Here is a 14,798-nt window from a genome sequence, read left to right as displayed (position 1 = left end):
AGTAGAGACGGGGTTTCACCGTGTTAGCCAGGATCTTCTTGATCTCCTGACCTTGTGATCCACCCGCCTCGGCCTCCCAAAGTGCTGGGATTACAGGTGTGAGCCACCGCACCTGGTCCAAGAACCCAAGTTTTAGATCTAGAGTGATGTCAGCATGACATTGATTTCCTGAGGCCCAGGGGTGAAGGAGCTGAGGACAGCAGAGGGGTGAAGGAACTCAGCTACAGACAGCAGCAGCTGATGCACAGGCCTCCCAGCGCCTGAAGTCACCTGGAATTGGGAAGTGCTCAGAAGCTTACAAAGCTGCCTCGAGGTGGGAACACGACATAAATCCAAGAGCAGATCCTTGATCCTATAAAAATGTACTAGATGCAGTGGGGTCATTTTAAATGAGCAGAGAAGGACAGACAGATAAACAGAAGGACAAACAGTATTGGGATTGGGATAAATGCTCAGCTTTTGCCCAAATCTTAGTGACTCAAGCATCACTTATTTGCTCATGATTCTGTGGCTGGACCATTTGGTTTGGCTTACAGGGCAGGGACTGTGCTGGTCTTACCTGAGCAGACCTGCATGTCTGCGGTCAACTGGGTTGGCAGAGACAGAGTGACTGTCTTCCTCCAGGAAGCAGCAGGTTAACTGGTTGGCAGAGACAGAGGGACTGTCTTCCTCCAGGAAGCAGCAGGTTAACTGGTTGGCAGAGACAGAGGGACTGAGGGACTGTCCTCCTCCAGGAAGCAGCAGGTTAACTGTTTGGCAGAGACAGAGGGACAGAGGGACTGTCCTCCTCCAGGAAGCAGCAGGTTAACTGGTTGGCAGAGACAGAGGGACAGAGGGACTGTCTTCCTCCAGGAAGCAGCAGGTTAACTGGTTGGCAGAGACAGAGGGACTGAGGGACTGTCCTCCTCCAGGAAGCAGCAGGTTAACTGTTTGGCAGAGACAGAGGGACAGAGGGACTGTCCTCCTCCAGGAAGCAGCAGGTTAACTGGTTGGCAGAGACAGAGGGACAGAGGGACTGTCTTCCTCCAGGAAGCAGCAGGTTAACTGGTTGGCAGAGACAGAGGGACAGAGGGACTGTCCCCCTCCAGGAAGCAGCAGGTTAACTGGTTGGCAGAGACAGAGGGACCGAGGGACTGTCCTCCTCCAGGAAGCAGCAGGTTGGCTCTGTTTCCTTCGTGGGGTAGCTGGTCTCCAGGGCAGCAAGAAAGACCAAGCCCCAGTGCACGTTCTACAGCCTCTGTGCACATCAGACTTGTTAATATCCCATTGGCCAGTGTAAGTCACATGGCCAAGCCCAGATTAAGGAGTGGAAAGATGGAGACTATCTTCTCCTGGGAGAGGAGGCAAAGGAGGTGGGAGCATTATGTGGCCATTTATGTTTGCAATCTACCATACTTAGCACTTTGAGAAAAGAATTAACTGAGAAACTTGCTTCAAATAGGGCATTCAGAAAAATGAAGCCCCAATTGAAGTAAAAGGCATATATAAAAAATGAAACTGTGACTGATTTTAAGGACAGTATTGGCAAATACTTCTGTGCTCTTGGAGGAGAAGACCCTTATTTGCATGACATGTCAGGAACCACAATGAAAGAATTATTTTAACTTGCATTCATAAAAATTAAAATTATTCATTAAAAACATCATGAATGAAATTAAAAGTCAAAATGTAAGCCAGAAAATTATTCACAATGTACGTGTCAGGAAAAGACAATACCCTTTAAACTTTGAGAGTTTACATCAGACAGAAAACAGCAAATGACATGATCCAAACTTGATAAAGGACATGAAAAAGAGCCAGCAGTTAGTATGTTTTCTGAATGAATAAGTAGCCAACAGCACATGAAAATGTGTGTATTCCATTTGTAAGCAGAGAAATGCAAACTAAAACAGTAAAGTGTCATTTTCACATCCTGGATTGGCAGAGGGTTTTATGTATTTTACTGATAGTGCTCAATATTAGCAGTAAACAACAAATGGTGGGTTAATATGAGCTTCGGAAGCTCAGGGAAATGATCTCCTTATTTCAACCTGTAGTTCCTTCCTACAGCCAGTGTCTACTGAGCACCTACTATGTGCCAGGCACAGCCTAAGTCCTGAAGGTGTAGTCTCCACTGAGAAGGTGATATTTGCACAAAGACCTGAAAGACAGGAGTGAACTGTGTGGATAACTGAGGGTACCCCTCCAGGCAGAGGAGTAGCAATGTGGGTCCCAAGGTGGGACCACATCAGACATGTTCGAGGACTAGCTGAGAGAGAGGGGTGGGAGGTCAGAGGAGATGGGGGCCAGCTCTGCAGGCCATCACGAGCACTCTGGGTGCAGAGGGTGAGAGGTGGGGAGGAGGTCGGAGGAGATGGGGGCCGGCTCTGCTGGCCATCACGAGCACTCTGGGTGCAGAGGGTGAGAGGTTAGGGTTAGGGTCAGGGTCAGGGTCAGGGTCAGGGTTAGGGCTTGGGTCAGGGTCAGGGTCAGGGTAGGGTCGGGGTCGGGGTCAGGGTCAGGGTTAGGGGTTAGGGTTAGGGTTAGGGGTAGGGTTAGGGTGTAGATATTTCCATGTTTATAGAGACAGCGGTGTAGATATTTCCATGTTTATACAGACAGCGGTGTAGATATCTCCATGTTTATAGAGACAGCGGTGTAGATATTTCCATGTTTATACAGACAGCGGTGCAGATATTTCCAAGTTTATAGAGACAGCGGTGTAGATATTTCCATGTTTATACAGACAGCGGTGTAGATATTTCCATGTTTATAGAGTCAGCGGTGTAGATATTTCCGTGTTTATACAGACAGCGATGTAGATATTTCCATGTTTATACCGACAGCGGTGTAGATATTTCCGTGTTTATACAGACAGCGGTGTAGATATTTCCATGTTTATAGAGACAGCGGTGTAGATATTTCCGTGTTTATAGAGACAGCGGTGTAGATATTTCCGTGTTTATAGAGACAGCGGTGTAGATACTTCCACGTTTATAGAGATAGCGGTGTAGATATTTCCACGTTTATAGAGACAGCGGTGTAGATATTTCCACGTTTATAGAGACAGCGGGGTAGATATTTCCACGTTTATAGAGATAGCGGTGTAGATATTTCCACGTTTATAGAGATAGCGGTGTAGATATTTCCATGTTTATAGAGATAGCGGTGTAGATATTTCCATGTTTATACAGATATCGGTGTATATATTTCCGCGTTTATAGAGATAGCGGTTTAGATATTTCCATGTTTGTACAGACAGCAGTGTAAATATTTCCATGTTTATACAGATAGCGGTGTAAATGTTTACACGTTTATAGAGATAGCGGTGTAGATATTTCCACGTTTATACAGATAGCGGTGTAGATATTTCCACGTTTATAGAGATAGCGGTGTAGATATTTCCACGTTTATACAGATAGTCGTGTAGATATTTCCACGTTTATAGAGATAGCAGTGTAGATATTTCGACGTTTATAGGGATAGCCGTGTAGATATTTCCACGTTTATACAGATAGTCGTGTAGATATTTCCACGTTTATAGAGATAGCGGTTTAGATATTTCCACGTTTATAGAGATAGCCGTGTAGATATTTCCACGTTTATAGAGATAGCGGTGTAGATATTTCCACGTTTATAGAGATAGCGGTGTAGATATTTCCACGTTTATACAGATAGCGGTGTAGATATTTCCACCTTTATAGAGATAGCGGTGTAGATATTTCCATGTTTATAGAGATAGCGGTGTAGATGTTTCCACGTTTATAGAGATAGCGGTGTAGGTATTTCCACGTTTATACAGATAGCGGTGTAGATGTTTCCACGTTTATAGAGATAGCGGTGTAGATATTTCCACGTTTATAGAGATAGCGGTGTAGATATTTCCACGTTTATACAGATAGCCGTGTAGATATTTCCACGTTTATACAGATAGCGGTGTGGATATTTCCACTTTTATAGGGACAGCGGTGTAGATATTTCCACGTCAATAGAAATAGCGGTGTAGATATTTCCACGTTTATAGAGACAGCGGTGTAGATATTTCCACGTTTATACTGATAGCGGTGTAGATATTTCCAAGTTTATAGAGTCAGCGGTGTAGATATTTCCACGTTTATAGAGATAGCGGTGTAGATATTTCCACGTTTATAGAGACAGCGGTGTAGATATTTCCACATTTATACAGATAGCGGTGTAGATATTTCCATTTTTATAGAGACAGCGGTGTAGATATTTCCATGTTTATAGAGATAGCGGTGTAGATATTTCCATGTTTATACAGGTAGCGGTGTATATATTTCCATGTGTATAGAGATAGCGGTTTAGATATTTGCATGTTTATACAGATAGCGGTGTAAAGATTTCCATGTTTGTACAGATAGCGGTGTAAATGTTTACACGTTTATAGAGATAGTGGTGTAGATATTTCCACGTTTATACAGATAGCGGTGTAGATATTTCCACGTTTATAGAGATAGCGGTGCAGATATTTCCACGTTTATAGAGATAGCCGTGTAGATATTTCCACGTTTATACAGATAGCGGTGTAGATATTTCCACGTTTATACAGATAGTGGTGTAGTTATTTCCACGTTTATAGAGGTAGCAGTGTAGATATTTCCACGTTTATACAGATAGCGGTGTAGATATTTCCACGTTTATACAGATAGCGGTGTAGATATTGCCACGTTTATAGAGATAGCGGTGTAGCTATTTCCATGTTTATACAGATAGCTGCGTAGCTATTTCCACGTTTATACAGATAGCGGTGTAGCTATTTCCACATTTATACAGATAGCGGTGTAGATATTTCCCCGTTTATACAGATAGTGGTGTAGATATTTCCACATTTATAGAGAGAGCAGTGTAGATATTTCCATGTTTATACAGATAGCTGTGTGGATATTTCCACGTTTATACAGATAGCGGTGTAAATGTTTACACGTTTATAGAGATAGCGGTGTAGATATTTCCACGTTTATACAGATAGCGGTGTAGATATTTCCACGTTTATAGAGATAGCGGTGTAGATATTTCCACGTTTACAGAGATAGCGGTGTAGCTATTTCCACGTTTATAGAGATAGCGGTGTAGATATTTCCACGTTTATACAGATAGTCGTGTAGATATTTCCACGTTTATAGAGATAGCGGTGTAGATATTTCCACGTTTATACAGACAGCGGTGAAGATATTTCCACGTTTATACAGATAGCGGTGTAGATATTTCCACGTTTATACAGACAGTGGTGTAGATATTTCCACGTTTATACAGATAGCGGTGTAGATATTTCCACGTTTGTACAGACAGCGGTGTAGATATTTCCACGTTTATACAGATTGCGTTGTAGATATTTCCACGTTTATAGAGACAGCGGTGTAGATATTTCCACGTTTATAGAGACAGCGGTGTAGATATTTCCACGTTTATAGAGATAGCGGTGTAGATATTTCCACGTTTATAGAGAGAGCGGTGTAGGCATTTCCACGTTTATACAGATAGCGGTGTAGATATTTCCACGTTTATAGAGACAGCGGTGTAGGCATTTCCACTTTTATACAGACAGCGGTGTAGATATTTCCATGTTTATAGAGACAGCGGTGTAGATATTACCACGTTTATACAGACAGCGGTGTAGATATTTCCACGTTTATAGAGACAGCCGTGTAGATATTTCCACGTTTATACAGACAGCGGTGTACATATTTCCACGTTTATACAGATAGCGGTGCAGATATTTCCACGTTTATTTTGGGCAGGAAGAAGGTCGAAATAAGAAGGGGCAATGTTTTTGGCCATATCATTGGCTTGACTATTTTATCTGGGTAACTTTATTTGCTAGGCAGGCTAACAAAACTGAATATTTAGCTTTTAGCCTTTGGAATAGAGGTAAGTAAGGAGAACAGATTGATGAGTGGAATAAGCAAATATGTTTGCTACAGAAACTGGAAATCAACCATGTTTAGAAGTAAACTCCAACTTTCTTTCAAAATCTCTTCCCTCTCGTTCATTCCCTGTTTTAGTCATTGGCAGTTGTTTTTTCTCACTCAAAAAGTTAAGAGTAATTTTTACATATTCTTCTCTTTTTTTCACCTTTATATCAATTTGGGTAAAAAATATTATGGAGGGAATGTCCTACCTTATTTCTTAAATTTTCTCCTCTTATTTATTACTACTATTTATCCAACCCTGACTTTGTTCCAGCCCACATTTTTTTCCCCCTATGGGATATTTTTTTCTTCCAATTTTAATGTATTCTACTCAATAATCTACTTCCAACTGATTATACTTTATAACAGACACCTATGGCCAGGTCTCCACTTCTCATAGATCTATCAATAAGTCTTACTGCCTCCAGGACAGAATTCAAATATTTTATCATGATATTAGGTCCTCACGATACTGCTCTTTTTCAGTAGTCCAATGTCCTCCTTCACAATTCCCCCAAGAATCCCATACTCTGGTCAAAACAAGTTACTTGTGAGATCAGCAACACAGTGTCCTCTAATTCTTGGGTATTATGCAAACCTCTTTTCCTCTGCCCGAAAGCCTCATTCCATGACTTTTCTTTTTCTTCTTCTTCTCATTTTTCCTCTCCTTCATCCTCTCCCTATCCTCCCCACCTTCTCTTCCCTCTTTTCTCCCCATTCCTCTCCCCTCTGTCCTCCTCTTACATTTCTCCTCCCTCCTTCCTCCACCTCCCTTGCCTTCTTCCTCTCCTTTCCTTTTTCTTCCTTCTTCTCCCTTCTGCCTTCTTTGTTCCTTCCCTTTCTTTCTTTCTTTCTTTCTTTCGTTCTTTTCTTTGTTTTTGATATGTCCTTCCACCATTTATGCTCAGGTTTCTGAGCAAAAGTTTCTTGTGAGTTGAGGTTTCTTGTGCAGGGAATTTTCCCTTATAGACTATCCGTCCACATTGCCACTACCACCCCCTACACACACACACACACAGACACACACACACAGACACACGTGTATTGATTTATCTCCATGACTAAATTCTAAGTGCCTTGAGGCATAGTTCCTACCCTGTCTAATTCATTTGTGGACCCTAGAACAGAACAAGCACTTAATAAATATAGATTGACCAAATGATTGAACAAAGAACATGTGCAGTTATTCAAATGCCAAATATTTGAGATTTTGGATTATTTCTTCTTCCTTGCGAGATACATATGCTCTATTCCATAAAAAAGCAGATTTAAATAAAATATCAAGGGAAGATGTTTTTAACAGTACTTACATTTGTGCTAAGGATATTATATTATTTCTAGGTTTTTGTTTTAGTATGAAAAATGAAGCTAAGTCCTCAAACTATATAATGAGGCTTTATTGAAGAAGAATTAATCTGGGCCAAGCATTTCCCATATTTTAATAGACATACAGGTACTTTTGCCATATTATAACAGAAATATTGTATTTAGAAATGAGTGGACTTAAAGAAAATGAGTGGACTTACGTTGTAACATAGCCGTCTTGTGGTAAGTCTTTTTGGTTTATAGAAATGATTGTTTAGGAGGCTGAGGTGGACAGATCACTTGAGGTCAGGAGTTCAAGACCAGCCTGGCCAACATGGTGAAACCCCATCTCTACTAAAAATACAAAAATTAGCTGGGCATGATGGCGTGCCACTGTAATCCCAGCTACTCCAGAGGGTTGAACCTGGGAGGTGGAGGTTGCAGTGAGCTGAGATGGCACCACTGCACTCCAGCCTGGGTGACAAAAAAAGACTCTGTCCTGGAAAAAAAAATGATATTTAGATTTCCTAAGAAGACTTCTTTTCACATATGTGGGCCACTATGCACCTGCCCTACACACCCCAGGGCTAGTATATTAGTCTATTATGGCTGCCATAACAAAGTACCTCAGACTGTGTTACTCAAACAATAGAAATTTATTTTTTCTTGATTATTGAGGCCAGACATCCAAATTCAAAATGTCAGCAGGATTGATTGAGTTTTGTGTCCTTTCTTCTTGGCTTATAGATGGCTGTTTTCTCCCTGTGTCTTCACATGGTCATTCTATACCTGACTATGACCTAAACTCTAGTTTAAGTACGCCAGCCATATTGGATTAGGGCCACCCTGGTTACCTCGTTTTACCTTAGTTAGCTCTATAAAGGCTGTATTTCCAATACAGTCACTTTCAGTAGTACTTTGGGTTGACACTTCAACATAGAAATTTTGGGAGGCATGATTTAGCCCATAATAACCAAGTTCCAGACAACTAGAAACAGCTTCTATGTTCTAGGGCCTGCTGACATCATTAAAACTAGCCAGTCCTAGGCTTGCTTACCCTGCCTCCCCTGCTTCTTCTCCTAGAAACCAGAAGAAAGTTTCTTACCCACATTTCACTCCTCTTCCTCTGCCTCCTGACTGACGCTGGGACTTTCCCACGTGCTCCCTCTTCTTGGAGAGGAGGTGTCTAGAGACACCCAAGAGGAGGTCTATACTCTGGGTGACCAAATAATCTGTATAACAGACCCCCATGACACGAATTTGCCTATATAACAAACCCACATATGTACCCCGAAGTTAAAATAAAAGCTTTTTTTTAAAAGTAAAAAACAACTCATAGAGCTGAATACTGGAAAATAGGAAATTTACCATATGTAAATTTATAAATAAATTTGAAAATGAAATGACCAACTTTTAAAGTTGAAAAATTCTGAGATGAGGAAGTTTATAATATATGGCTTATTTATTATACCGTTATTTATGAAAATGAAACTATTATTTTACCATATATATTTCTCTTTACTCTAAAAATATATCATGAAGCCAGGAGTTCGAGACCAACCCGGGCAACATGGTGAAACCCTGTATCTACTAAAAATATAAAAATTAGCCAGGTGTGGTTGCACATACCTGTAATCCCAGCTACTGGGGAGGCTGAGATGGGAGAATCGCTTGAACCCAGGAGGCAGAGGTTGCAGTGAGCTGAGATCATGGCACTGCACTCCAGCCTGGGTGACAGGGTAAGATCCCATCTCAAACAAAAGAAAAAAGAAAAAAATACATATAAGCTATTTTATTTATAAAACTGCTTAGTATTAGGTATGTTCACAGTTTCTGAACACTTTGCAAATTGGACAATAAAACTAATTTTTAATATGAAAGAAATTGTTTAGCCTATTTCCAGATTTTCAAACAATACCGTTCTAACCTCTGCCCCTTCCAAGATATGAAATTTTATTGTACATTTATTGAAAAGAGGATCACTTTAGATTTTACCAAAGTAGCTAGTATGAAAAAAAAATCAAGCCTTGCTATTGTGATTAAATAAGAACATGTTTAATCACTGATTCTTGAATAACACTGATTCTTAAAGAAACAGCTGATTATAATTTTGTATAACGATTTCATGCTGTGGCTCACAATCAGAATATTTTGAATATTCTGTGAATATTTTTAGATTGGTTTTTCAGGACTTTGCCTAAGTCTCATTTGTAAAGCCCTCAAATATACCAATCATCCCTTTATTAGAATCTGAATGATGCATATATATTATCCAGTTAAATAACTAAGGACCTTTTTTATTTTAGTAGCTTCCAGTTCTCTTTTAAGAGACAGTAACTGTTCCTTCCTTGAAATCCACTACAAATAAGGATAACTGACACATTGTCTAAAACCTCTGGAGTAAAAACTGGATGTCAATTATAACTTTTACCACAATGGCCTTGAGACTTGGACTTCATTTTCTACCCTCTGAGAGAGTCTGGACAATTTCATTTAATCTGTTTGTGCAAGATAAGATTGGAAGGATGGCAGGCCCTAGACATGTGACTTCAGTGGTACAGACACCTTGAAATGGTTGGCAAAGCCTTATCCCACTAATCATGTATCATTGATGGAGGATTTGAAAACCCCTAAAATAATATTGTACTGCCAGATTGTGGTACAATGTAAGAATAAGAGAAAGAGAGTTGGACACAGTGGCTCACACCTGTAATCTCAGCACTTTGGGAAGCTGAGGTGGGCAGATCACCTGAGGTCAGGAGTTCGAGACCAGCCTCAACCTGGCCAACATGACAAAACCCTATCTCTACTAAAAATACAAAAATTAGCCAGGCGTGGTCGTGGGCCCCTGTAGTTCCAGCTACTCGGGAGGCTGAGGCAGGAGAATCGCTTGAACCTGAGAGGCAGAGGTTGCAGTGAGCCGAGATTGTGCCACTGCACTCCAGCCTGGGCAACAGAGTGAGACTCTGTCTCAAAAAAAAAAAAAAAAAAAAAAAAGGAAAGAAAGAGTGAGAGGAGAGAGGGAAGAAGGGAGAATTAATATGAGTATAAATAACTGACATCTTTAAATAGCTTTGAGCTCTGGGATTGAATGCACTAAAATAAAAATAGCTGTCCAGATTTATTAATTGACAATTTATGCATACCAGGCCAAAATACTTACTCATATACCACTGGTTTTATGGTTGTAAATTCCAGTTTTCAGGCCAAAGGTAGTTAAAGTGTAGACACTGGTGAAAGAAATGTAATACATTTGACAAAAGCTACGTTTTTAATTCCATGCAATTTGTACTCAACTGTTTTGCTATTTTTGTTTATAGTGCTTCTGGGTTTTTTTTTGTCTTGTGTAAATAGTGATGAATTAGAGATAATATGCAACATTTAACTGAACTATGGCCAATATTTAGTTATGTAGCTCTAGGGACAGAAGATTTGTAGCTATTATATGAATCTACAAAAATTACAGTTTTAATTGTTTCATGGTAATCGTTATTGTGCAATCTTAGCTTCATTTATTGCCAACATTCCCTTAATTGCATATGCAGTTTTGTTTTCAGTGCATCTTACATTCAAGAGGATTTGCATATTCATCATTTGTAAACTCCCATTATGAGAAACCAGATTGTGGATGCATTCATAAATCATTTCCATAACCAATTGCTTCAGTTTTATCACAAATAAAAGTGAACATGATGTATATTGAGTCTACAATGTTTTAAAATTTTTCATCAGGTTGTTCTTAGGCCATTTATTCATTTATCAAACAAGTATACATTGAGCACCTATTATGCCAATAAGTTTTTTAGATAGTCGTGTGATAGCAGTGAAAAAGCAAATAGTAATCATTGCGTTCACCAAGCTTACAATTTAGTCAGGGAGAAAAATAATACTAAGCAAATAAATAAAAAATATAGTTTATGTCAAGTGGTGATATTTGCTATGGAGAACAGTAAAACAAAAAACTGTGATAAGAAGTTCTAGAAATGAGGATGAGATGGTGATGTTTAATTAGTCAGTATGGTCACATTAAAACATATAATCTGAGAAAAATAGCCAAACAATAGAGGAAATAAGCCATGTGAATATTACATATGTTGACAAAAAGAGTCAAGCTCTGTAAAATATTAAAAGAGATTTATTCTGAGCCAAACATGAGTGATCAATGGCTCATGACACAGTCCTCAGGAGATCCTGAGAACAGGTGCCCAAGGTAGTTGGGCTACAAGTTGGTTTTACACAATTTGGGGAGACATAAAATATCAATCAATGAATGCAAGATGTACATTGGTTGAGTTTAGAAAGGCAGAACAACTGGAAGAGGGGGCTTCCAGGTCATAGGTAGATTCATAGATTTTCTGGTTGACCATTGGTTGAGTTATTATCTGAAGACCTGGAATCAATAGAAAGTAATGTCTAGGTTACAATAAGAGCTCGTAGAGACCAAGGTTTTACCATGTAGATGAAGCCTCCAGATAGCAAGCTTCAGAGAAAATAGACTGTAGATGTTTCTTATCATACTTAGTTTGTTCTACCAGTAATTGCACAAGGGAGGAGGGTATAATGAGGCATGTCTGGCTTCACTTTCCCATCATGGCCTGAACTAGTTTTACAGGTTAACTTCGGAATGTCTGTAGATGAGAGGAGGAGTCGATTCAGATGGTTGGGGGCTTAGGATTTAATTTTTTTATTTATATATCCAGCTATAAATGCAGAGGCCTTGAGGAAAGAGGCTTTGGTTTATATGAGGAAGGTCATAGTAAGGCATTGATGTTTACTTCATGTAGGATGAAAACCCATGGAAGGGCTTTAAGCAGAGGAGACATGATCTGACCCTCAAGATTATAGTGGAGCAGGGACAAGGACAGAAAGACAAATTAAGAAGTTACTAGGATGATCAGGAAAGAGATGATGTTTCCTGAGCCAGAGTTGGTAGTAGTAGTGGAGGTCGTAAGATGTAGTTGGATTCTGGATGTGTTTTATTGATAATGCAGAAATTTGCTGATGGATTGCATGTTTGGTGAGAGAGAGAGAAAGAGATGAGTCTTGGAAGACCCCAAATTTCTCGTCTAAACTAGAAGGATGGAGTTTCATTAACTGGGATAAGAAAGGCTGTGGGAAGAGAAAGTTTACGTTGAGAAAAATCAGAAGTTTATTGAGATAGTAACCGCCCAAGGGGTTCACCTTGCCAGCTGCCTGGGCAGAGCCAATTCCTCAAGATGGGAATTGCAATAGAGAAAGAGTAATTCATGCAGAGCCGGCTATGTGGGAGACTGGAGTTATATTATCACGCAAATCAGTCTCGCTGAGCATTCAGGGATCAGAGTTTTTAAGGATAACTTGGTGGGTGGGGGGAAGCCAGTGAGCCAGGAGTGCTGACTGGTCAGAGATGAAATCATAGGAAGTCGGAGCTGTCTTCTTGTGCTCAGTCGGTTCCTGGGTTGAGGCCACAAGATCAGATGAGCCAATTTATTGACCTGGATGGTGCCAGTTGATCCATCAAGTGCAGGTTCTGTGAAATATGTCAAGCACTGATCTTAGAAGCAAACTATAATTTCTATTCTTGTGGCTAATGTTAGTCCTACAAAGGCAATCTAGTCCCCAGACAAGAAAGAGGTCTGCTTTGGGAAAGGGCTGTTACCATCCTTGTTTAAACTATAAACTAAGTTCCTCCCAAAGTTAGTCCAGTCTCCACCCAGGAATGAGCAAGGACAGCTTGGAAGTTAGAAGAAAGATGGAGTCGATTAAATTAGATCTCTTTCACTGTCTCAGTCATACTTTTGCAAAGGTGGTTTCAAGATTTAGACCTATTTCTGTGACCCGAGGGAAGAGGCTTAAGTCAGTATCAGGATACTGCTGGAGTGTAGAGTTGGAGTCCACAAAAATTTTGGGCCTGAGGTATAATTTTATGAGTCCCCAGCATTTAGGAAAGGGTTTAATAGCATGTTACTAGGTGATATTAACAAGGTTGTGGGTGTGTAGAGAGGAGAAGAGATGGAGGGACTGAGCTTCCAGGCAGTCTCATGTTGAGCAGATGAGGGAAAACCACAAGAGAGACTGAGAAAAAAAATAGGTGGTAACACAATCAGAAAACCAGAAAAGAGTTTTATGCAAAAGCCTGGTGAAGAAAATATTTCAAGAAAAAGGGAGGGATCAGCTCTGTCCAATATTACTGATATGTCAAATACGTTGATGAAAAAAATTAAATATGAGATTTAGCAATATAGAGGTCAATCTTGATATATGCAGTTTCAGGGGAGTGGTAAAGGTGATGAAAAAACAAACAAACAAATAAGGAATAAAATACTGATCCATGCTACAACATGGATGAACCTCAAAAACACTTTGCTGAGTGAAAGGAACCAAGCACAAAGGCTGCAGCCTGCATGATTCCATTTATGTGAAATAGCAGAGTCGGCAAATCCATAGAGATAGAAAGCAGATGTAGTGGCTGCCAGGGTAGGGGGGAGAAGAGAGAATGGTGAAGTGACTGATGGGTACAAGTGATGAAAATGTCTTGGAATTAGGTAGTTTGATGATTGCACAACATTTCAAATTTAATAAATGCCACTGACTTGTACACTTTTTTGTTGTAGTTGTTGAAGCAGAGTTTCGCTCTTGTTGCCCAAGCTGGAGTGCAGTGGCACGATCTCCGTTCACTGCAACCCTGCCTCCCGGGTTCAATTGATTCTCCTGTCTCAGCCTCCTGAGTAGCTGGGACTACAGGCATGCAACACCACACCTGGCTAATTTTTGTATTTTTAGTAGAGACGGAGTTTCGCCATGTTGGCCAGGCTGATCTTGAACTCCCGACCTCAGGTGATCCATCTGCCTCAGCCTCCCAAAATGCTGGGATTACAGACATGAGCCACTGTGCCCGGCCTTTTTTTTTTTTTTTTTTTTTTTTTGAGTTGGACTCTCACTCTGTTGCCCAGGCTAAAGTGCAGTGGTGCGATCTCGGCTCACTGCAACCTCCGCCTCCTGGGTTCAAGCAATTCTCCTGCCTCGGATTTCCTAGCTGGGATTACACGCGTGTGCCACCATGCCTTGCTAATTTTTGTATTTTTAGTAGAGATGGGGTTTCACCATGTTGGCCAGGCTGGTCTCGAACTCCTGAACTCAAGTGATCCACCTGCCTCGGCCTCCCAAGTGCTGGGATTACAGTTGTGAGCCACTGTGCCCAGCCTACTTGTACACTTTAAAATAGATAAAATGGAAATGGTTAATGATATGTTTTGTGAAGTTTATCTCAATTAAAAAAACTGTTATTGACATAGATTCAAGAGAGAATAGGAGGGGAAAGAACTGGTGTTTGAGTCAGTGTGAGAATAGGCAGAACTTTGAGAAGTTAGTTGGAGAAGGTTGTCGGATCAGGAGAATGTTTTTCTAAGATGGATGAAGTTTTGGCCATTTAGGTCCTGAAGGAAATGATCTTGTAGAGAAAGAGAACACATCGTTGTAAATGAGAGGAGAGGAAATTGGCAGCATGATTCCTTAAATAGCCGAGCAGAGATGAAATTTCTGTCTAAATGGAAGACGTCATCCAGAGAAGGGCATGGAGAGTTGACCCGCTCCTACAGGGGGCAA

General features: G+C 40.5%; 1 pseudogene; it reads right to left on the bottom strand.

Annotated features, from left to right (window-relative positions):
* The window catches only part of LOC129397210 (protein capicua homolog), a 36,796-nt pseudogene extending 36,221 nt beyond the window's left edge, over positions 1-575 (bottom strand).
* Between the last annotated feature and the right edge of the window lie 14,223 nt (positions 576-14,798).

The sequence above is a fragment of the Pan paniscus genome, chromosome 12 (genome assembly GCF_029289425.2).
Source record: "Pan paniscus chromosome 12, NHGRI_mPanPan1-v2.0_pri, whole genome shotgun sequence".
Taxonomy (NCBI): domain Eukaryota; kingdom Metazoa; phylum Chordata; class Mammalia; order Primates; family Hominidae; genus Pan; species Pan paniscus.
This window is presented reverse-complemented; position numbering and strand designations above follow the sequence as displayed.